Source organism: Athene noctua, chromosome 5 (genome assembly GCF_965140245.1).
Source record: "Athene noctua chromosome 5, bAthNoc1.hap1.1, whole genome shotgun sequence".
NCBI lineage: Eukaryota > Metazoa > Chordata > Aves > Strigiformes > Strigidae > Athene > Athene noctua.
This window is the reverse complement of record NC_134041.1, coordinates 38,046,968-38,069,586: the sequence shown is the minus strand read 5'-3', so window position 1 is coordinate 38,069,586 and position 22,619 is coordinate 38,046,968.

Here is a 22,619-nt window from a genome sequence, read left to right as displayed (position 1 = left end):
TGCTTACTAACATTATTGGGGGTAGACTTTGCTTATATCTGCTTACCTGTGACAAACATGTATTTACAGTGGCTTTATCAGCAATCAGATGCTTTTAGTATGGCATTGGCAGACTATATGGGTCAACTTACATCCCACCCACCTCCACATAAGCTGCTTAATGTTAACATTTGCTTGATATCCAGGCCAAAAAGGAGTGGTCAGCTGTTACAGGCACTTACTCTATTTACAGACAGGTCTGGGAAATCGCATAAATCAGTCATCTTGTGGTGGGACAACCAGCATGAACGATGGGACTCGGACATAGAGACTGTTCCTGGTTCTCCCCAGATAGTGGAACTGAATGCAGTTCGAGTTTTTCGGAGGTGGTCCACACCACTTAACCTTGTTACTGACTCAGCTTATGTTGCAGAAATAGTTGAGCGAGCTGAAGCATCTGTATTATGTAATATCTCACATTCAGATTTATTTGTTTTATTGCAAGAGCTTATTTTTCTCTTGGATTCTTGTCCTCATCCCTATTTTGTTATGCAGATCACATACTTCTTTACCTGGTTTTATTGCAGAAGGAAACCAATGAGCAGATATGCTAACGCTCCCAGTACAAGTATTGCCAGATCGCATAGCACAAGCTAAACTCAGCCATTCCTTTTTTCACCAGAATGCTGGAGGTCTCAAACAACAGTTTGGACTTACCTCCCAGCAAGCATCTAATATTATCGCCGTGTGTCGTGACTGTCAAAGATATTCTTTCGCATCAATAGCAGGAGGAGTTAAACCTAGAGGCCTACAGAGCTTACAACTATTGCAAACAGACGTTACACATTACCCAGAATTTGGTAATCTGAAATATATCAATTTTTCTATTGATACCTTTCCAGGTGCTTTGTTTTCTTCTTGTCATACAGGAGAAAAAGCGCGTGATGTCTGTAAACATTTAACACATGCCTTTGCCACTTTGGGCATACCCTCTCAAATAAAAACAGAAAATGGCCCTGCATATGTTTCAACTGCAACAAAAGCTTTTTTCAACTCCTGGGGTGTAACTCACATTACTGGCATCCCTCATTCCCCTACAGGTCAATCTTTGATTGAACATTCTCATCAGTCTTTTAAATATTTGCTACAACAACAAAAGGGGGGAGCAGGGATTGCCACACCTGAGGAACGACTACAGAAATCTTTGTATGTTTTTAACTTTTTGAATTGTTCTTTGTTAGATAGTAATCCTCCGATAGTTCGACATTTCAACGCGAATACTTCGTTCAAGACACGAGTTAAAGCTCCAGTATTGGTTCGAGACCCAGAAACAGGTAAAATAATGGGACCATATCCCCTTGTCACGTGGGGAAGAGGTTATGCTTGTGTCTCCACAGAAAAAGGCCCCAGATGGATTCCAGCAAAGAACGTGTGTCCTTTCTGTGAATCCCTACCTCAAGCACTCGACGAGCCCAGCGAGGACTCTGCTCAACCTGCAGATCATCCTCCTGAACAACAACTCCCTGACCTTTTTGAGGCTACAGAGGACACCCATAAAACTTCATAAACTGAGAATTGTTACATGAGCCAAAGCAAAGAAGTACTTGTGGTAGACATTGTCTGTGCTGGATGTGGGTATTGGGAATCCTGGGTCTTGTGTGTATGTTATAGTTGTCCTGGGAGGGGATCAAAGAAAAATGCAGGAAGCGATTTGCATGGAAGAAAAAAGGGGACAAAAAGAAGTCTTTAAAATAGTATCTGCTTTTTTAACATTAATGACAATAGTGCAAGGCTATTCATTTCTCCCTGCACTCCCTAAGGTCAATGTATGCGTCATGCTAGCCACCGCTTCACCTAATAACCCCTTCTTTACATGCCTCGTGGGCCTGCCGCTAGATAAGTGGCCAATACCTGAAAGTATAAAACACGTTTTTCCAGCGCTGTCACAGAATTTAACAAATAAGTGGGATGTATGGGTCTCCTTTCTCCCATGAGCTACTCTGGAACCACAAGGAAATTGAGCTCCTTGAATCAGTAAAAATGGATTTTTGTGTTAAGCTTAACTATACAGGAAAAAATTCAATCTAAGGCATGGGATGTTTCTCCTACCCATCCCATTTTTAAAAATGCCAGTGCTTGGTGTAATTACACAGCAACAAACCTCTCTAAGTCTAGCAATACTCCACTTCTATTACACTCGGGGATATTTTTTATTTGTGGTGCATGGCCCATTATCCCTTCTCATATAAAGGGAGGCCCATTCGTCTTTCTGTTTTGACTCCTAATACATCTATGATTTTACAGCATCGTTTATCCCACAGATCGAAGCACGGCATCCATGCATATACTCCCAATTATGACTACAATGCAGAATTTTGGTCCTTGAATCAACGCTTTGCTGCTTCTTTTTTGTTACCAGGAGCCGCTGCTGGAAAAGCATTAGCAACATTAGGTAAGCTTGGCTGCTGGCTTGCTAAACAGACAAATGCCACTAGCAATGCTTTGTCTAGCCTCTCGCTAGATGTAGATAATGTTCACCATGCCACATTACAGAATAGAGCTGCTATAGATTTTTTTGCTTTTAGCACAAGGCCATGGCTGTGAAGATTTTGAAGGCATGTGTTATATGAATCTCTCTGACCACTCAGAATCGATTCATGCCAGTATTCAACAACTTAAAAAAGGGGTCTCTAAAATCCAACAAGATGGTAGTTGGAATTGGTTAGACAGACTCTTTGGAGAGTGGGAGCTATCAGGATGGCTGAGAAGCCTAATAAAGACTATTGTTTATGCTTTAGCTGTTTTTATTCTCTTACTGCTTTTTTTACCTTGTTTGTTACAAAGTATGCAACAATTGATGGAACGCTCTATGGAAAAGATTCTTTTTGTGCAACAGGAAGGGGGAGATGTGGGACTGGACTTGAAAGAATCAGACAGGATGGCACGCATTGCTTCAGTGCTGTTATTAGACTGGGACGTACTGGAAATTGTAGGCCATAAACCTTGGGAAGACTGATAAGGGGAACAAAGAAGTGCTGATAACAGTGGAGAATTACTGACCCTTGAGTCATGCGGAGCAGGAAAGAAGAAACTTAGAGTCTCTGCAGAGCAGCTTAGTTGTAAACAGTCCAGTTGCTAGAGTTTAATTAGCTACCCATCAGCGAGCACTGATAAGAATGTTGAAGCATAGCAACCAATCAATGTAAACAACACATCTTCTGATTTCTTCTGATTTTTTATACAAATGAGTGTTTTCTGCAACAAACTGGCTGACTCTGCTTGCATCAAGCTGTGTCCCGTCTCTCAATTGCGGCACCTGGCATTTGACTTTATTGAAACTCCTCCAGTTGGCCTTAGCCCACCGTTCTAGACTGTCCAGGTCTCTCTGCAGAGCCTCCCTACCCTCAAGCAGATCAACACTCCCACCCTGTCGCGGATGAAAGTATTGACACGGTAATGATTTAGAAAAATAATCTAGATTTATTAATAACTAATAACTATTTGCCAATACAAAATAACTCAGAAAGAAAAGTGACTTATTCAGGTTCTAAAATGACAATATTCACTCTAACTTACTTAACGGTACCTTAATTTATACACATATGTACATGCGCATACACAAACCAGACATATACATACAGAAACAAAGGGGTTTGGGTTCGGTAAAATGAACACAAAAGGGACAAGTACACAGGAACAAGGGTAAGGGTACGTACCCACACACACGCACACCCACCAATAAACAGGTGAAATAGAAGCTAGCTCAAAGAAAATTTCCCTCTCGAGTTTAGCGCAAATACTCACAATGCCTTGGCATTCCTCAACGGGCGATAATTGAGACTCGAGCGGGGGACTTCACCCTGGCCTTCCATCTGGAGCAGACGACACGTTAAGGGTTTTTGATACCTGAGAGGCGTCCCAGCTCAGGGGAGATGATGGTCACAGCCCGCTGCGATCCAGGAGAGCTCAAAGGGCCTCTCTGGTGGTCGCAGTTTATAGGATCCAAGATAATTGACTTTTGTCAAATGCTATCTGGTGCCTTCCGGCAGTTGCACAAGAATTTGAATAACATGCAACCCTGTTATTGTTCCATCTGACCACATCCCAGGCACAGGTGTGTCAGGCCATCAGGAGATGATGGGCCATTATAACCTTTTCCAAGCAATTGGGAGGGGCAGGAGCCAGGCTCCTCAAGGTTATTCAGTCCTTATCTCCATAGATTGGTGCATGGTTTGGGGGAATGTGGATGGAATCACACCTGGCACCAAGCAGCCCAACAAGGATGGCAGGGAGGGGTAGGAATTGCACCACCACACACTCAACTTGGTGTCATCTGCAAACTCAATGAGGGTGCACTCGATCCCCTCGTCCAGATCATCAGTAAAGATTTTAAACAGGAGTTACCCAGAGAACTCTCAGCTGTGTCATTACCAACTGCAAGCACCATACAGTCCGACCTCTTCCTTACATAGAGCACCACCCCCCACCTTCCCTGTTCTGCCTATCCTTTCAGAAGAGGCTATAACTGTCTATTATGGCACACCAGTCACAGGATTCATCCCACCAGTTTTCCCTTATGCAAATGATGTTATAGATCTGGTGCTGGGACAAAACATCTAGCTCCTCTTTTTTTTTTTCCCTCATGTGCATATATTAGTGTAGAGATATTTGAGATGTGCTACAGTGTACTCAGCAAATCATGGAGCACACTGGAGGACCTTGATAGCACACCGTCCCTCAAACATTGGCATGCCACCCCAAGGCTATTTTTAGAAAACCTGGTTTTATCCCTTTCCTCTTTTAAATCTAGCTGGAAGTTCTTTCAATGATCCCTGATAAGTCTTGCAAAAGATTGTTTTCTCCCTTTGAGACAGGTGTACCAGGTCTGTCACCAGCAGGCCTGGTGTCATGTAAACCAACTTATGATCAAAAATCCTAAAATCCTGATGGTGACACTGTTACTTATTTTATTATCAACGGAAATTAAATTGTGTTTGATTTTAATATAAGTATAGAATTGAGATATTTTAGTAGAAATCATTTTACATTTATTGCATTTTGAATCTAGCAACCGACTGCTACTCTAAAATTCCTGTACAGCCCCATACCAAGGCGAAAGGTATTGGTCATAATTGTTTAGCAGGAACGGTTAGAACCTAGGTAACAAAACATAAGGTGATTTGTAAACTGATTTATAATACATACATAGGACTAGAAGAATGCAAGTAGTTGTCAAGGTCCAGGATTAATGGGAACTGAGGGAAATAACTGTAACAGCTTGCAGGTACCTGCCAAGAAAACTGTGTCCTTAAGCAGAAGGTAATTCCAGCAGGGGGAGATCATGACCACTGACTCATGGACCACCTACTCACATTACACCCCAGACCCATTTCTAGATATTTCTAATCTTTACTGCACAGAATCGGAAATAGCAGAAGAATATGTTAATGATTTCTTGGAAGTTGTATGTTTATGTATGAATACTTAATGAATATGTATGAGTAAGTTCTATATAAGGAGTATGATTCTGGTGCCTGGCACGTGTTGTTGGTGAGAGCACTCCCCTACACGTCCGGCCATCAATAAAGAAATGTCTGCTTATCTACATCACATTGGTGTCGATAAGATATTTTTATCCCGGATTTCGGTGACAACACCAGTCTCAAAGCCAGGCATTGATCTGCTGGCTCTTCCTGTTTCTTTCCTCATCTTTCCCTACAAATGGAAGGCCAGAGAACACTGCCTGTACTCCTGATCCCTAAGCAGTCATCCCAGGGCCCTGAAGTCTCTTTATTGCCATTGGAATTCTTACTGCAACTTCATTATTGCATACATGAAAAATCAATAATGGCTAATAATCTGAGGGCTGTACCTGGGTAGTAATCTCTCTTTACATCTTTACTCCAGGCCCCAGTGGGGAGGCAATTTTTCCTAAGAAGTGGCTTTGGTCTGCAAATTAAGCTTTCTGTTCCCTTCAGAAAAGAGTCTCCTATGACAATGACCCATCTTTTGTTCTTTATGGGAGTGATTATGACACAGGATGTAGGTGAAAAGGGCACCTGGAAAGGTGGGGTATGCACAGAGGAGGTGCCTGTTATGCCAGGCAGGAACTTCTTGCCATCACCCCCTATACCTAAAGTTACCACATTCATCCAGGCTGAGAGAAGATGGGGAATCCTTCATACCATGAGTCCTGGCTGCCAGTTGGGAGCCTCCCAGGGATGGCAGGTGGAGTTCCAGTAGTCTATCCCTCTGTCAGACTCCCTGATATGTTTCATCCTACTTACCTCTTTGTGGTGCTAATAGAAGTAGATCATGCATAAGAGCACTAAATTATTCAGTCATATTGCCCTGCTCTAGGCAAGGGCTTGAGTGAGCCCTAATTTTCATTAAAATACTGGGTAGAGCAAAATATCTTTTGGACTTAAATATTTGAAACAAAAGAAAGTTCAGAAAATTATTTTCAAAACTTTGTAATGCTTACTTCCACTGAGATAAAAAGAAGTTCTATAAGCTTAGTTCTATTCTAGCGTCTCCTTCCCTTCTCCCTCATATATTTTCTCCTTGTTATTTGTCCTGGTTCAACTAGGATAGGGTCAAGTTTTCCCAGACGAGAGAGAGAGGGGGAAGGGATCTCCAGCCGGGTTATTCATACCATGCTGACGTCAGGTCCAGGGGCAGGAAACTTTGATTTTTACTTTCTCTTTGGCTTTTTGGTGGTGGGACCCCATGCGTCGGCTTTGTTCCCTGACCATTTGCGGTATTTTTCTGTATATCTTTTGTCTTGTTAACTGTTATTGCTGTTTATTGTTCTTATAATTGCCACTGTTATTGTTCAGATTGTTTATCAAACTGTTGTATTAAATTTCTTCATATTTTAGCAGGGTATTTGTGCCTAACTTCTAGCCCGACAGGCTGAGGGTGCAGGAGGAGCAACAGCAACGTGCTCTCCGGTCCCGGCAGGGCTTAAAACAACACACACTTAATTGGCGCCCAACGTGGGGCCAGGAGGGCTGAAATAAGAATAAAAAGGGACAGACCCTGACCAGAGTGTGATAGAGCAACCTGTTGGGTGTAATCTTTCTGTTTGTATTTGTGTTTGTTTGATAAGAAAATGTTTGCGATGCTGGCCCACTTGCTTACATTGTGGGGCGGAATTAATCCTTATATCCAGTGTATGATCCCAGTGGAGGCGTTTGTTATAGGTGGAAAATATATAAAGGGTCTTATGTTGGTTTACGGGCTACTGAATGCTTATGCTGCCTTTGTATCGCTGTGTGTGGGGGTGGGCCAGTACCTGTTTGCTGTTTGGGCTTTTGTTAGGGGTGTCACCCCCTCTATGGGTGAGCCAGGGGAAGAGATCCTCTCCACTTTGGGGAGTTTTCAGTTATCCTTGGAGCCTGCAGGCCAGTGTGTTTGTGGCACAATGCCTTCTGAATGTCTGCCTGATTTCGATTTTGGCCATGTGGTATTTCTCTAACAGTAGCAGTGCCCGGAAACCTGTCCCGACTTAAGGTAATAGTGAGTGGCAAGGGGTGTGGGAAAAGATGGGCAAGGGCCAGAGTCGGTGGGCACCTCCAATGCTCTGGAATTTCACTCCTGAGCAAAGTGCAGAGCCCTGAAAAGCTGATGGAGTGCTTAGAAAGGGTGTGTTACCTAGCAGGCAAAACCCAGGAGACACAAATCGCTGCAATGTGTTGGGGACTTGCCCATGCCTACCATGTCCTCTTTAACACCACCCACTGCCCTCAAGGGGAAGAAAAGCCTACAGAATCTGAGAGTGAACTCACTGAAACTGCCTGTCCCCCCGGTCCAGATACTGAGCCAGTCTCAGTCGCCTCCACCAGCACAGCGACTGAGCCAGAGCGCCAGCCAGTGCCGGTATGAGTCGCCCCGATACAGAAAACAAAATATACCAGAAAGTCAGTTCGCAGAGTGAGGGATGAGGAAGAGCCAGGCCCATCACAGGAACAGGAGGAAGGGCCGGATGTGATTGTCCGATCTCTATCCCCGACTGAGCTGTGAGATATGTGGAGAGATTTTGGCCGCCTGGGAGGAGAGCAGATTTGCCCCTGGCTGGTCCGATGCTGGGACAATGGAGCCAGGGCATTTGAAATGGAAGGGAGAGAGGCCAAGCAGCTGGGATCTTTGGCCACGGATGCTGGCATTGATAGGGAAATAGGGAAGCACACTCAAAACCTCAGCCTTTGAAGGCAACTCCTGCTCAGTATAAGGGAGAGGCACCCCTACAAGGATGATATCCTACGTCAGCTAAGCAAATGGACCAGCATTGAGAAAGGCATCCAGAACCTCAGGGAACTGGCTGTGTTTGAGATGATCTATGGTGATCTGAATAATAAGCAGTTCACCCATGGACCCAGATCAGGCCCCTTGCACACACCTGATGCGGCGCAAGTTCCTGAAGAGTGCACCAGAAGCACACTCGACAGCATTGGCAATAGTGTCCTGGTGGACAGACACCCACACTCTAACAGTGGATGGAGTGGTTGGCAAGCTCCGGCAATATGAGGGAAATCTCCCTTCATCTCAACATTCCTGGGTCTCAGCTGTGGAGGAACTGTCTCAGAGGCTCCAGAAAGTGGAAGAGGACATGTCCTACGTTCCATCTGCACGGGCTAATGTCTCAGCCATTAGAAGAAAACGTTTCTCCACCCAAGAGAAGCAGCAGAATGTACACACCACGAGGCACCCTGTGGTTTTTCCTCCACAACCATGGAAAAGACATGAGAATGTGGGATGGACAGCCCACTGCCGCCCTAGCTGCACGAGTAGAGCAGCTGAAAGGGAAGACCATCACAAAAGGGGAGTCCTCCAAGAAGAGCGCAGCTCCAGTGTCCAGTCAGAAATCCCCCAGACAGAACAGAATGGTGAACGCTATGTCTGACCCTCCTGAGGGGACCAGTAAAACATTCTTGCAAGAAGTGAGTGATGCTGAACAGGATTAGAGGGGCCCTGCCTCCAGCCCGGTGGAGGAAAGGGATAATCGGATTTACTGGACAGTGTGGATCCGATGGACTGGCACGTCTGACCCACAAGAGTATAAGGCGTTGGTGGACACTGGCGCACAGTGCACCCTGATGCCATCGAGCTACAGTGGGGTTGAATCCATCTGCATCTCCGGAGTGACAGGGGGATCCCAACAGCTGACCCTATTGGAAGCTGAAGTGAGCCTGACTGGGAGGGACTGGCATAAGCACCCCATTGTGACCGGCCCAGATGCCCTGTGCATCCTGGGCATAGACTGTCTCAGGAGAGGGTACTTCAAAGAACCTAAGGGGTACCAGTGGGCTTTTGCTGTAGCTGCCCTGGAGGAGGTTGAACAGTTGTCCACCTTACTGGGCATCTCATAGGATCCCTCAGGGGTGGGGCGGCTTAAGGTTGAGGAGCAGCAAGTGCCAATTGCTACCAAGCCAATGCCCCGGCGGCAGTACCGTACCAACTGAGATTCCCTGGTCCTCATCCATCAGCTGATCCATCAACTAGAAAGCCAGAAGGTGATCAGCAAAACTCACTCACCTTTCAACAGCCCTACATGGCCAGTGAGAAAGCCTAATGGCAAATGGAGGCTAACTGGACTACCGTGGCCTGAATGAAGTTACGCTAGCAATGAGTGATGCAGTGCCGGATATGCTAGAAATCCAGTATGAACTGGAGCCAAAGGTAGCCAAGTGCTACGCCACGATTGACATTGCTAACACGTTCTTCTCCATTCCGATAGCGCCAGATTGCAGGACACATTTTGCGTTCACTTGGAGAGGCATCCAGTACTCCTGGAATCGATTGTTCCAGGGGTAGAACCACAGCTCCACCATTTGCCATGTACTGGTCCATATTGCACTGGAGAAGGGTGGGAATCCAGAACACCTGCTGTATATTGATGACATCATTGTATGCGGGGACACAGCAGAGAAAGTCCTTGAGAAAGGGAAGAAGATAATTGAAATCCTCCTGAAGGCCGGCTTTGCCATTAAGCAAAAGAAATTCAAGGGGCCTGCAAGGGAAATTCAATTCCTCGGAATAAAATGGCAAGATGGGCATCACCACATCCGAATGGAGGTCATAAATAAGATAACAGCCATGGCCCCACCAACCTCTCAAAAGAACACACAGTCTTTCCTGGGCTCTGTGAGGTTCTGGAAGATGCGCATCCCAAAACACAGCCTGATTGTGAGCCCTCTCTACCACGTAACCCGTAAGAAGAAAGATTTTGAACGGGGCCCTGAGCAACAACAATCCTTTGAACAAATTAAGCGGGAGATTGCACAGGCAGTAGCCCTCGGGCCAGTCCGGGAAGGGCAGGAGGTTAAGAACATGCTCTACACCGCAGCCGGGGAAAATGGCCCTACCTGGAGCCTCAGGAGGAGAGTACCTGGGAAAACCCGAGGTGGACCGCTAGGCTTTTGGAGCCGGGGAGACAAAGGCTCTGAAGCTGATTACACGCCAACTGAGAAGGAGATACTGGCAGCATACGAAGGAGTTCGGCCTGCCTCAGAAGTGTTCGGCACTGAAACACAGCTCCTTCTGGCACCCCAACTGCCGGTGCTGGGGTGCATGTTCAAAGGAAAGGCCTCCTCCACACATCAAGCAACAGATGCTACATGGAGTAAATGGGTTGTGTTGATAACACAACGGGCTCGAATAGGGAACCCCAGCCGCCCAGGGATACTTGAGGTGATCACAAACTGGCCAGAGAGCAAAGATTCCGGGATATCACCAGAACAGGAGGTGACGCGTGCTCAGGAGGCCCCACCGTATAACGAGCTGCAGGATGAGGAGAAGCGATATGCCCTGCTCACTGGTGGGTCTTGTCGCATTGTGGGAAAACATCGACGATGGAAGGCTGCTCTATGGAGTCCCACACGACAGGTCACTGAAGCTGCTGAGGGACAGGGTGAATCGAGCCAGTTTGCAGAGGTGAAAGCCATCCAGCTTGCTTTGGATATTGCTGAGCGGGAACAGTGGCCGAGGATCTACCTCTACACCGACTCGTGGGCAGTGGCGAATACCCTGTGGAAATGATTGCAGCAATGGAAGCAGAACAACTGGCAATGTAAGGGTAAAACCGTCTGGGCTGCTGAAGTACGGCAGGACATTGCAGCCCGTGTGGAAAACCTCGTTGTGAAGGTGTGCCATGTGGATGCCCATGTACCCAAGAGTCGGGCCACTGATGAACATCGACACAACCAGCAGGCAGAGCAAGCTGCTAAGATTAGAGTGGCTCAGGTGGACTTGGACTGGCAGTGCAAAGGTGAACTGTTCATAGCCCGGTGGGCCCATGAGACCTCGGGCCACCAAGGTAGGGATGCAACATACAGGTGTTCTTGAGATCGAGGGCTGCACCTTACTATTGACACCATTGCAGAGATCATCCAGGAACGTGAGACGTGTGCTGCACTCAAACATGCCAAGCGGGTGAAGCCCCAGCGAAGCGGAGAGCGATGGCTGAAATACAGATATGGAGAGGCCTGGCAGATCGACTACATCACACTGCCACAGACCCACCAAAGCAAGCGCCACGTGCTCACAATGGTGGAAGTAACCACTGGATGGCTGGAAGCTTACCCAGCGCCCCACGCCACCTCCCGAAACACCATCCTGGGCCTTGAGACCTAAGTCCTGTGTCAACACGGCACCCCAGAGAGAATTGAGTCAGACAATGGGACCCACTTCCAAAGCAACCTCATAAATGCCTGGGCAGAAGAACACGGCATTGAGTAGGTCTACCATATCCCCTACCACGCACCCGCCTCTGAGAAGATCGAGCACTACAATGGACTGTTAAAAAACACATTGAAAGCACTGGGAGGTGGGACCTTCAAAGACTGGGACATGCATCTTGCAAAGGCTAACCTGGCTAGTCAACAGAAGAGGATCGCTAGTCGATCTGGCCCGGCTCAGTCGAAACCTCCATGTGCTGTAGATGGGGATAAACTCCCTCTGGTGCGCAAGAGGAATATATTGGGAAAAATGGTCTGGTTTAGTCCTGCGCCAGGCAAAGGTAAAGGCAAACCCATCCACGGGACTTCTTTTGCCCAAGGACCTGGGTGTACTTCGTGGGTGGTGCAGGACAATGGAGAGGTCCGATGTGTACCACAGGGGGACTTGATTCTGGGTGAGAACATGCCGTAAATTATGCTGTGCCTTTGTAAATTATTGTTTTGTTATTGTTAACTCCTAAATGGCAGCTGGACATGCCGTAGATGGTATAGAATAAAGGGGTGCATTATGTCCTGTTTCAACTTCGTTAGGGTTAAGTTTCCCAAGCAGATAGAGAGGGGGAAGCGATCTCCAGCCGGTTATTCATACCATGCTGATGTCAGGTCCAGGGGCGGGAAACTTTGATTTTTACTTTCTCTTTGGCTTTTTGGTGGCAGTACCCACACGTCAGCTTTGTTCCATGACTATTTGCAGCATTTCTCAGTGTATCTTTTGTCTTGTTCACTGTTAGTCCTGTTCATTGTTGTTATAATTGCCACTGTTGTTGTTCAGATTGTTTATCACACTGTTGTATTAAATTTCTTCTATTTTAGCCTGGGGTTTGTGCCTAACTTCCAGCCCTACCGGCAGAGAGTGGGGTAGGGGCAACAGCAACATGCTCTCTGGTCCCTGCAAGGCTTAAACCACCTCATTCTACAATTCTGTGACTGCTTTATTATTGAATAATGACATCTACTTTATGATCTAACAATTAGCCAGGAAGGGAGTCTTGACTCATTTTCTGTGTTGGAATGAGTTGGAATTTCTTTAAAATGCTTCAGTTAAAAGATTCAATAGGAATTTTAGATCTGGAAATGCCTAAGATGGATGCACTTGTTGTGGAAAATGAGAGAGACTAATTTAGATATAGTATACAACACTAAGTTGCATATGTGTCAAAAGGAAGTGCTCACTTAGATAAATCGAAAATGAAGCATGATTTTTCAAATAAAACCCTATTTACAAATTACTTCTGAGAAAAAGTGATCTTTTATTTTTGAATTGAAAGAGAAAGGAATTTTTAATTTCAAAAATAGGAGATGCAATGTTGGGAGATAATGGACATGTTAGCAATCTTGCACCTGTGCATGCCTTGGCAAGGACATGACAAGGACATAGCCCTGAAGGGAGAACAAAGAACTCAGCAAACAAACAACTTCAGGACATGGGTTGGGTCGAGAAAGACATTGAGTGTGATGCTTATTATCCAATGGCAAGAAGGCTTGAAGCGCATGTACAAAACTATCAAATCATAAGGAATTGTATCACGTACCATTCACGTGCACAGGTGAAAGCATTATAAAAGGGCTTGTTTAGCTTCAATAAATTTGCATTGCTTGATGATATTGGTAGTGTGCGTGTCCATATCTCTCACAATGCAAAACCAGACATAAACATTTAGAAGAAAACTCAGTCCATTCAAACATGAATGTGAAAAATAAAAAGCCAAGAAGTAATGAAGTTACAGAATGATGCACATATAATAATGTGTTGGTTTAAGCCCTGCCTGGACCAGAGAGCAAGTTGCCATTGCCCCTCCCCCACCCTCAGCCTGTTGGGCTGGAAGTTAGGCACAAAACCCGGGCTAAAATAGAAGAAATTTAATACAACAGTGTGATAAACAATCTGAACAACAACAGTAGCAATTACAACAACAATGAAAAGGACTAACAGTGAACAAGACAGAAGATACACAGAGAAATACTGCAAAAGGTCACGGAACAAAGCCGACGTGTGGGTACTGCCACCAAAAAGGAAAAGAGAAAGTCAAATCAAAGTTTCCCACCCCTGGACCTGACATCAGCATGGTATGAATAACCGGCTGGAGATCGCTTCCCCCTCTCTATCTGCTTGGGAAACTTAACCCTAACGAAGTTGAAACAGGACATAATGCACCCCTTTATTCTATACCATCTACGGCATGTCCAGCTGCCATTTAGGAGTTAACAATAACAAAACAATAATTTACAAAGGCACAGCATAATTTACGGCATGTTCTCACCCAGAATCAAGTCCCCCTGTGGTACACATCGGACCTCTCCATTGTCCTGCACCACCCACGAAGTACACCCAGGTCCTTGGGCAAAAGAAGTCCCGTGGATGGGTTTGCCTTTACCTTTGCCTGGCGCAGGACTAAACCAGACCATTTTTCCCAATATATTCCTCTTGCGCACCAGAGGGAGTTTATCCCCATCTACAGCACATGGAGGTTTCGACTGAGCCGGGCCAGATCGACTAGCGATCCTCTTCTGTTGACTAGCCAGGTTAGCCTTTGCAAGATGCATGTCCCAGTCTTTGAAGGTCCCACCTCCCAGTGCTTTCAATGTGTTTTTTAACAGTCCATTGTAGTGCTCGATCTTCTCAGAGGCGGGTGCGTGGTAGGGGATATGGTAGACCTACTCAATGCCGTGTTCTTCTGCCCAGGCATTTATGAGGTTGCTTTGGAAGTGGGTCCCATTGTCTGACTCAATTCTCTCTGGGGTGCCGTGTTGACACAGGACTTAGGTCTCAAGGCCCAGGATGGTGTTTCGGGAGGTGGCGTGGAGCGCTGGGTAAGCTTCCAGCCATCCAGTGGTTACTTCCACCATTGTGAGCACGTGGCGCTTGCTTTGGTGGGTCTGTGGCAGTGTGATGTAGTCGATCTGCCAGGCCTCTCCATATCTGTATTTCAGCCATCGCTCTCCGCTTCGCTGGGGCTTCACCCGCTTGGCATGTTTGAGTGCAGCACACGTCTCACGTTCACTGTACATCCCACCTCCTCATCTTTTCTCCATGGTCGCGGAGGAAAAACCACAGGGTGCCTTGTGGTGTGTACCTTCTGCTGCCTTTCTCTTGGGTGGGGAAACGTTTTCTTCTAATGGCTGAGACATTAGCCCGTGTGTGTGGAGCGTAGGACATGTCCTCTTCCACTTTCTGGACCCTCTGAGACAGTTCCTCCACAGCTGAGACCAGGGAATGGTGAGACAAAAGGAGATTTCCCTCATATTGCCGGAGCTTGACAACCACTCCATCCACTGTTAGAGTTTGGGTGTCTGTCCACCAGGACACTATTGCCAACGCTTTCGAGTGCGCTTCTAGTGCACTCTTCAGGAACTTTCGCCACATCAGGTGTGTGCAAGGGGCTGATCTGGGTCCATGGGTGAACTGCTTATTATTCAGATCACCTTAGAACATCTCAAACACTGCCAGTTCCCTGAGGTTCTGGATGCCTTTCTCAATGCTGGTCCATTTGCTTAGCTGATGTAGGATATCATCCTTGTAGGGGTGCCTCTCCCTTACACTGAGCAGGAGTCGCCTCCAAAGGCTGAGGGTTTGAGTCTGTTTCCCTGTTTCCCTATCAATGCCAGCCTCCTTGGCCAAAGATCCCAGCTGCTTGGACTCTCTCCCCTCCATTTCAAAAGCACTGGCTCCATTGTCCCAGCATCGGAGCAGCCAGGTGCAAATCTGCTCTCCTCCCAGGCGGCCAAAATCTCTCCGCATATCTCGCAACTCAGTCGGGGATAGAGAGCGGACAATCACATCTGGCCCTTCCTCCTGTTCCTGTGATGGGCCTGGCTCTTCCTCATCCCTCACTCTGCGAACTGACTTTCTGGTATATTTTGTTTTCTGTATCGGGGCGACTCATACCGGCACTGGCTGGCGCTCTGGCTCAGTCGCTGTGCTGGTGGAGGCGACTGAGACTGGCTCAGTATCTGGACCGGGGGGACAGGCAGTTTCAGTGAGTTCACTCTCAGATTCTGTAGGCTTTTCTTCCCCTTGAGGGCAGTGGGTGGTATTAAAGAGGACATGGTAGGCATGGGCAAGTCCCCAACACATTGCAGCGATTTGTGTCTCCTGGGTTTTGCCTGCTGGGTAACACACCCTTTCTAAGCACTATATCAGCTTTTCAGGGCTCTGCACTTTGCTCAGGAGTGAAATTCCAGAGCATTGGAGGTGCCCACCGACTCTGGCCCTTGCCCATCTTTTCCCACACCCCTTGCCACTCACTATTACCTTAAGTCGGGACAGGTTTCCAGGCACTGCTACTGTTAGAGAAATACCACATGGCCAAAATCGAAATCAGGCAGACATTCAGAAGGCATTGTGCCACAAACACACTGGCCTGCAGGCTCCAAGGATAACTGAAAACTCCCCAAAGTGGAGAGGATCTCTTCCCCTGGCTCACCCATAGAGGGGGTGACACCCCTAACAAAAGCCCAAACAGCAAACAGGTACTGGCCCACCCCCACACACAGCGATACAAAGGCAGCATAAGCATTCAGTAGCCCGTAAACCAACATAAGACCCTTTATATATTTTCCACCTATAACAAACGCCTCCACTGGGATCATACACTGGATATAAGGATTAATCTAGCCCCACCACGTAAGCAGGTGGGCCCTCATTGCAGACATTTTCTTATTAAACAAACACAAATACAAACAGAAAGATTACACCCAACAGATTGCCCTATCACACTCTGGTCAGGGTCTATCCATTTTTATTCTTATTTCAGCCCCACGTTTGTGTGCCAAATAAGCCTGTTGTGGTTTAATCCCTGCCGGGACCGGAGAGCACATTGCTGTTGCCCCTCCCCCACCCTCAGCCTGTCAGGCTGGAAGTTAGGCACAAACCCCGGGTTAAAATAAGAAGAAATTTAATACAACAGTGTGATAAACAATCTGAACAACAACAGTGGCAAGTATGACAGCAATGAACAGCAATAACTGTGAACAAGACAAAAGAGATACAGAGAAATACCGCAAATGGTCAGGGAACAAAGCCGACGCATGGGGTCCCACCACCAAAAAGCCAAAGAGAAAGTAAAAATCAAAGTTTCCCGCCCCTGGACCTGACGTCAGCATGGTATGAATAACCTGGCTGGAGATCCCTTCCCCCTCTCTCTCTGCTGGAGAAACTTAACCCTATCCTAGTTGAACCAGGACAGGGTTGGGAGGGACCTTAATTATCACCTAGTTCCAACCCCTCTGCCATGGAGAAGGACACCTTCCACTAGACCAGGTTGCTCTAAACCCCATCCAACCTTGCCTTAAACATTTTCAGCGAGGGAGCAGCCACAGCTTCTCTAGGCAACATGTGCTAGTGTCTCACCACCCTCACATTAAAACATTTCTTCCTTATATCTAATCTAAATCTACCCTCTTTTATTTTAAAAATCTTCTTTGGCAGGGTCTCGAGAACAAAAGGAGAATCTATTGCCTTTGGAAGAGGGTCCAGATCTCTCATGAAGACTATGAAGTCGTAATGAAGTTATGAAGGGAGAACATTAGGAGAGCCAAAGTGCAGCTACTGCTCAACTTGGCCACAGCTGTTAATGATAACAAAGTATGTTTCTATAAATTCCTTAACAGCAAAAGGAGGATTAGGGAAAACCTCCCTTTTTTACTGGGTACAGAGGGAAACAAGGTAACTAAGGCTGAGGAAAAGGCTAAGGTGCTCAATGCCTACTTTGCCTCAATCTTTAGCGGTGGAAATGACTGTTCCCTGGACACCCAGCGTCATGAGCTGGGAGATGGGGAGGGGAAGCAGTTTGAGGTCAGCACAGTTGAAGAGGAGATGGTCAGAGACCTGCTGCACCACTTGGATGCACACAAGTCTGTGGGACCAGGTGGGTTGCACCCAAGGGTGTTGAAAGAGTTGGCAGAGGTGCTCGCCAAATCCCTGTCCATGATTTATCAGAAATCATGGCTGACTGTGGAGGTCCCATTGGACTGGAGGGTGGCAAATGTGAATCCCACCTACAAGAAAGGCAGAAAGGAGGATCCAGGAAGCTAAAGACCTCTCAGTCTGACCTTGGTGCCAGGAAAGGTCATGGAACAAGCCATATCAAGTGCCATTAAAAGTCATATAACGGACAACCAGGGGATCAGTCCTAGTCAGCATGGGTCCTGCCTGACAAACCTGATCTCCTTCTACGATTGGGCGACCTGCTTATTGGATGAGGGAAAGACTGTGGATGTTGCTTACCTTGACTTTAGCAAGGCCTCTGACACCGTTTCCCACAGCATTCTCCTGGCAAAACTGGCAGCTTGAGGCTTGGATGGGCACACGCTTCACTGGGCCAAAAAAAGGCTGGATGGCCGGGCCCAAAGAGCTGTGTTGAACGAAGTTAAATCCAGTTGGCAGTGGACACAAGTGGTGTCCCCCAGGGCTCAGTTTTAGGGCCACCCTTGTTTATCATCTTTATTGATGATCTAGACGAGGGGATCGAGTGCACCCTCAGTCAGTTTGCAGATGACACCAAGTTGGGTGGGAGGGTAGATCTGCTCGAGGGTAGGGAGGCTCTGCAGAGAGACCTGGACAGGCTGGAGTGATGGGCTAAGGCCAACTGGAAGAGTTTCAATAAGGCCAAATGCCGGGTGCTGCACTTGGGCCACAACAACCCCCAGCAGCACTACAGGCTTGGGGAGGAGTGGCTGGAGATCTGCCAGTCAGAGAGGGAACTGGGAGTGTTGATTGACAGCTGGCTGAACAGGAGCCAGCAGTGTGTCCAGGTGGCCAAGAAGGCCAATGGCATCCTGGCTTGTGTCAGAAATAGCATGGCCAGCAGGGACAGGGAAGGGATCTTACCCCTGTACTCAGCACTGTGAGGCCACACCTTGATTCCTGTGTTCAATTTTGGGCCCCTCACTACAGAAAGGACATTGAATGACTCGAGCGTGTCCAGAGAAGGGCAATGAAGCTGGTGCAGGGTCTGGAGCACATGTACAAGAAGTGGCTGAGGGAACTGGGGTTATTTAGTCTGGAGAAGAGGAGGCTGAGGGGAGACCTCATCGCCCTCTGCAACTTCCTGAAAGGAGGTTGCAGAGAACTGGGGATGAGTATCTTTAACCAAGTAGTAAGTGATAGGGAAGAGGTAATGGCCTCAAATTTCACCAGGAAAAGTTTAGACTAGATATTAGGAAGCATTTCTTTCCAGAAGGGGTTGTTAGTGTTGGAATGGGCTGCCCAGGGAGGTGGTGGAATCCCCATCCATGGAGGTGTTTAAGAGTAGAATCAACATTGTGCTAAGGGATATGATGTAGTTGCGAACTGTCAGTGTTAGGTTAATGGTTGGACTGGATCATCTTCAACATCTTTTCCAACCTAGATGATTCTGTGTTTCTGTGAAAACTGTTACCCCTCATCCTATCACTTGACTTTTTGATAAAGAGTCCCTCGCCACTTGTTTTACTGATTAAGGATACCAGCTAAACTCGAACATCGGAGTGAAAAGACTAGGTGTATTTTACTGGGGATAACTAAATAATGTAACAGAGTAATACAGATAACATACAGTAAGAAAAGGCAGACTAGAGCATTTAAACAAAGAGAAGAATACAAGGTAATGCATCAAATTAGTACTACCCAAGAGAGAGAATAGTGATCGAGAAAGATCCCTCACCACTTGCGTATGTTACCATCATCCAGGCCTGCAGTAGCTGGGTAGCCCCGGTTATAGGGAGAATTTGCAGAGCCTGTCCTGGCAAGTGGGAAATCCTGCACGGTGCCTCCACCTGCAGGTGAGTCTTTCAAAGTCGCTGCAAGCAGGTCCAGCCTTATATACCAGAGATCAACAAGCCAGAATAGCTGGCACCTTTGTTTTGAGTGGAGAACATCTGGTTTCACTCTCCAATTAGATTCCTCCAGAGCCTGGCCAGTGCTCAAGGAGGAAGCCAAGGGAGTTTCCCTACTTATCTGATTCGTTTATGTTCTTTATAGAACAAGGCCACACATTTGGTCCCAAGGCCAGACAGCCAGCTCCATGTCCTTGTTAACTTGCCCCTACACAAAGAATAAAAGATAAAAATATATTCAGGATAGACATGTCTTTATTACATTCATCATCAGTAATGAGTGTATGATATCTAAGCTATGTCTTTCATTAATAAGCAGACATATTTCTCTAATGACTACATAGTAAGTTAGCAGCTTTGACTCAGAACCTGTTCATCATGACTTTATCACTTTAGCACTTCTTACATCAGCATAGGTGGTTTGTTGTAACAGTACAATACCTACTAGCACAATGGTTATCATTTACAAAATAAACAGAATTCATCTATAGGTCAGCTCTGGCTTGGGCCTATTGACCAAGTCCTAACATTTCACCACCTTTCCTGTATGCCCCCTTGTGATACTGGAAGGCAACTATAAGGTGTCCCCAGAGTCTTCTCTTCACTAGGCTGAACCCCCCAAACTCTCTCAGCTTGTCTTCAAAAGTGAGGTGCTCCTCTGGACTTCAGGTAGAGTCTCACAGGAACAGAGTAGAGGGGGATAATCTCTCCCTCAACCTGCTAGTTACACTTCTTTTGATGCAGCCAAGAATACGTTTAGCTTTCTGGGCTCCGAGCATACAATCCACTATTGGCCCAGCCTGTATTTGCTCTTGGGATTGCTCTGACCCACATGCAGGACCTTGCACTTGGCCTTGCTGAAATTCATGAAGTTTGCATGGGCCTCGCTCTCAGTCCTGTCCAGGTCCCTCTGGATGGCACATCCCTTCACTCCAGTGTCTCGACTGTACCACACAGCTTGGTGTTGTCATCAAACTTTCTGATTGTGCACTCTATCCCACTGTTCATGTCTCCAACAAAGTTGTTAAACAGCACTGGTCCCAACACTGACATCTGAGGAATGCCACTCGTCACTGGTCTCCACTCACACACCAAGACATTGACCTCAACTGTTCTGCATTCCTTATGCATCTGATACAGATTCACCTACAGAAAATTATTTCCCTTTCATCTCAAACTTTAATATAGTAATTTATCTACAGAATTATGTACAAAAAGTGGAAGTACTGCTGTGCATATAGTAACAGAGTCAATAAATGTTTCAGCAGTATTCAAAACAGTGCATATCAGTACTTATAAAGAGGTGACCAGATGGTTTTATTTATTTCCAGATCAGCCAAAGACAGAGATCATATTAACACTTACATACAACAACACAGGGAAAAGGCTTAATTGCGCCTTTCTGAGACTCAGTTAACTTGTTCTTTACAGCCTCATCAAATATACTCATGAAACAAGCACTACACAGCTACATACAACTATTCAGAGAGAGGCAGCACCAGAATGCTGTCTAGTATGAAGTACTGAGTGATCTGATTGACTGCTAACCACAAAGGAGTATGAGATACAGAGGTGTTAGATGTCCCAGAATTTGTCCAGACCTCATTTTGAGTTTGTTATCCTACTGTTTTACTCACTCAGTTTATGTCACATACTTTCAAGGTGAAATCTCATTTCAGAGGTGGTGCATTCTGCTGAAAGATATTTTGAAGCAGAACTCTTATGGACCTAGATTATAAAGGAATATGAAATATGGAATAACACTAAAAACCCTTTTATTGCTTTTTTTTTCTGCATAATTAAGAATTTCATAATTATGGCTAAAACCATAACAGTTGCTCAATCCTTGTATTATGCCTAAATTCAAAGGTACAGCCCCAGCCTTACAAAAACTGCTGTGGGAATCATCTATGTACATCAAATAATCTTAGTGTGTAAGTTTAAGACTACTTTCAATCTTCTTTACGTATGTGTCCACATGCTTTGCTGAATAGAGATTATTTTATGCACAGACTTAAATTCTTTATCAAACTGTAGCCCTAATTTGAGAATAAAATTCTACTTAAAATGTGGTTGGAAAATGTATGAATGTGTTATTTTTTTCAGAAAGAGGAGCTCTAATCAAATTATATCAAATTATATACAGAATAAATGTGGACTGTTTGGCACAAGTTCTCAATTTGCAGCTCCACAATTATGCCAGGATTTTTGTTTCTCCATGAACAGAGACTATAGGATTCTCTAGGAACTTAATACACACTGTAGATTTTACACTCTGATGAGTCCATTCTGTAATTGATACTGATTACATCACAATAACTAACTAGCTACATAAATAACACTGGAGAGTAGCAAAATCAATTATTAATAGTTGCTACAGTGACAAACTAATAGGAATCAGAAAATACTAAATTGATTGTAAAAGGAACAAACTTCAGAAAAACTCTTTTTTCTTAGGATATTACTAACAGCAGGAATAATTAATAAATATATATTTGTTTATAGGGTTAATTAATAGAGCACAGGTGCTCTAGGAACAAAACTGACAGTTCAAGATTGTTCAGAAGTAACCATGATGACCGAGGACTGCATCAGTGAGCAGTGATGTCAGAAGAAGAATTGGAATGGAACGATAAGAACTAGCTGAAATTGTGGAATATTATGGACTTTTGAAACTGATGATGAATTGAGAGCTGAAAGTTCCAGGAAAATCACCAAAGACTCTTAGTATTGCATGTTACGTAGAATCATATATAGAGACGGTGCTTTTCGTTATCTGTGTCCACTCACTGAGGTGATGGCCCAACTCTGAGTTGTTAATAAAGCAAGCCTAGAGGTACCTGCAGTCTGGTGAAATCCTTTAACACTGATTCAGAAATTAAGGTGTCTTTTTTTCAAGATCCTATATATGTCCCAAATTATGTGGATCCGGGAACTCTGACCACTTATTTAAGTTCCATAATCCATAAGTAATGAAACACCATTGTGTTGCAAGTCAAGCAAGTGGCGCAAAAGACCAGCTTGGCTGAACCGGGAACTCCTTTTGGATCACAAGAGGAAAAAGAAATTCTATGACCTCTGGAAGCA